Source organism: Rhincodon typus, chromosome 9 (genome assembly GCF_021869965.1).
Source record: "Rhincodon typus isolate 14 chromosome 9, sRhiTyp1.1, whole genome shotgun sequence".
In the NCBI taxonomy this organism is placed as follows: Eukaryota; Metazoa; Chordata; class Chondrichthyes; order Orectolobiformes; family Rhincodontidae; genus Rhincodon; species Rhincodon typus.
The window spans coordinates 15,373,253-15,376,227 of NC_063340.1; the positions used below are offsets into that span (position 1 = coordinate 15,373,253).

Consider the following 2,975-nt stretch of genomic DNA (forward strand, 5'->3'; position numbering starts at 1 on the left):
TGTCTGTCTGTCTGTCTGTCTGTCTGTGTCGGCTCAAGTATGTGTGTCTGTGTGCGTGCACGAGAGAGAGACACGAGAGATTGATGGTCCCTGGGAGATTTGTCAAGAGTGAATGAGGGTGCCAAAGAGTTGAATGTGGCTGGTGGAGTGATAGTGAAATGCGGGAGTCCAGGGATAATGAACCCTTAAGTCAAGGAATGCCATTGAAGTATTGGCACAAAATTTAAAATGTTAACTTTAAACTGACTTCCTGTGCCTAATTTTTCCAGTAACTCTTTGCCTGACAATGAGAGCTGCTGGTCCAATTGGTTTAATTGTGATTGTAAAACCTCAAGCCTCTCAGATGCTCATTGTGCCTCGGTAATTTTATTTGTGTGCTGACTAGCTGCAGCAATAAAAATAAGATGGTAACAAGCTGCCTTTCTCATCTTGGAGGTAGTAAGAACTGCAGATGCTGGAGTCAGAGATAACAGAGTGTGGGCCTGGAGGAACACAGCAGGCCAGGCAGCATCAGAGGAGCAGGAAAGCTGACGTTTCGGATCGGGACCCTTCACAGCTCCATACTGTGTTGCCTTTCACATCTTGCTCTTCACAGCCGATAGGGCTGTTCTCTATGATTGTCAAGTCTTTGTTAATGGGTTCTCAGGAATTCATTAAGCTTAATTTCATGGCCATCCCTAATTTCCATGTGAAGGCATGGCCCACTTCTGAGAACGATGAGTCAGCCTCCTTGCTGTGTGACTGAAGCCCTGTACAAGGACCAGGCCAGGTAGGGAGGGCTGGTGATTCAGTTGGGTTGTAGTAACAATCTGACAGCTGGCATTATTGGAACGGAGAAAAAATGGCTTGGCTTAAAAACTGGAGAACGCCTGACACAGTGGAGTTAAGTACTAGCCCCATGAATGGATGATGACAGTGTGACATTTACAACGGAGGTCGGCTAGTTTTCTTTTTCTGAATCAATCACACTATTCACAAAATGCAGGGGGAGGAAGGTGTCCGAGGAGTTTCTGTAGAATCCCAGCATTCCTGGGGCAGGGAGCTGATGCACGTGATGTGTTCTCTTGGAGTGAGTAGGAAGTGAATGGAGAAGCAGAGGATAATGTAAGAGGCTTGTAGAAAATTAGCTGTTATCTCAAGGAGGCGAGAATAGAAAGGACTGGAGGTTACGCTGCAGTTGGCCAAACAGCACTGAGAATACTGTGTTCAGCTCTGGGCAATGTATTTTAGAGAGCATAGCCTTCTTAGTGAGGAGGGACTGCATCACAAGTTTACCAGAAGGAGACTAAGCTGCTGTTTCCATAAATATAGAGATTGAGGTGTTTAAGATGATCAAAGAAATCGAAAGGATTTAAAAAATATTCATTAATGGAATCAGGGTGTCGCTGGCTCAGTCAGCATTTATTACCCATCCCTAATTACCCAGAGGGCAGTAAAGAGACTTTTAATTCCAGATTTTTATTAAATTCAGATTCGGGCACCTGCCATGGCAGGATTCAAACCCAGGTCCCCAGAACATTACCTGGGTCTCTGGATTAACAGTCCAGTGATAATACCACGAGGCCATCACTTGTCCCTGTGGTGGAAGGAAGATAGATAGAGAGAAGCAATTTGCGCTCTCAGGGGAAGTCTAGAACGAGGGTGGAGGAAGTGTTATCTTAAAATTAAAACAAGCTCCTTAGATCCTGAAGGAGTGATGCCATAAAGTTCTACTTTAGACAAAAGAGAGTGGTGATGGAGAATCCTGAGTCCAAGGGGTAAAGAAGGGACAGTGGGTCAAAGGAGCTGAAATATGACCTTGTGTTTCTGTCTTTCCAGCATGACAGTTAAACTGGCCGTGTAGAGCCCACTGTGAACATGTCATGGCTGTGATGAGAATAAATAGCCAAAAGGGGTCAAACCTCAGGGCACCACCAGACAAGCTTCTTCCAAAAGTGGAGTGAGCGGGCACAGAGTGACCAACTCGAGGCTAGACTTATTTCGATTCCAGAAGGCTCCACGCATGAACTCCCTACACTTTTGCTCCCATCATTGGTCCATGCTCACAGTGTACAAACTGTTTGCTTATCCAGTTATATGATTCCTGACTATGGTCATATTCCATCAAACAGCACTGCCTCCCCACGCTTCCCCAGTCTCTAATATAACTAAGAAATGTAAGAAATTTCACAGTGATTTTTCTCCTCGGGAACTGGGAAGTGTTGAGGTTTGACTTCAGACACTGTTGTAGTGGGATTTGCATTGTGATTCTGAGCGCCAGGAGAGGTTAAATAACCCACGCTCACAGATAGTAGACTTTGAGAAATCCCAAATAAAGGCTTTTTGGTTAATCATATCACTATTAGTTCTCAAACAGCAGCATTGGTCTGCACTCTGAGCTTAGTGTTTCATTTTAACAATCATTATACAGGCAGATTTTTAACAAAGGGTTGCTATGCCAGGAGTGATGAAGCAGAGGTCAGAGTCTAAGGATATGGGTAGGCCATTTAGGACTGAGATAAGGAGAAATTTCTTCACCCAGAAAGCTGTGAGCCTGTGGAATTCTCTGCCACAGAAAGCAATTGAGGCCAAAACATTGAATGTTCTCAAGAAAGAGTTAGGTATATTTCTCAGGGCTACAGGGATCAAAGGGTACAGGGAGAAGGCAAGAACGGGGGACTGAGTTGGATGATCAGCCATGATGACAATGAATGGTGGAGCAGGCTCGAAGGGCCGAATGGCCTCCTCTGTTTCTAATTTCTGTGTTTAATCCGATGACGTTAAGAAGAGAATCAGGGAAGTGGGTGAGGATGGGTTGAGTAGGAAGGGCCATCGCCAAGGATGGATTGGTATAGCTGTAGGAAGAGCCATCACTCAGGATGGATTGGTGTAGCTGTTGGAAGGGCCATCACTCAGGATGGATTAGTGTAGCTGTTGGAAGGGCCATCACCCAGGATGGATTGGTGTAGCTGTTGGAAGGGCCATCACCCAGGATG

General features: G+C 45.4%; 1 protein-coding gene across 7 annotated transcripts in view; it reads left to right on the plus strand.

Moving 5' to 3' along the window:
* The window catches only part of LOC109912528 (nesprin-1-like), a 194,567-nt gene that overhangs the window by 161,204 nt on the left and 30,388 nt on the right, over positions 1-2,975 (plus strand). The gene's annotated exons all lie outside the window — the stretch shown is intronic.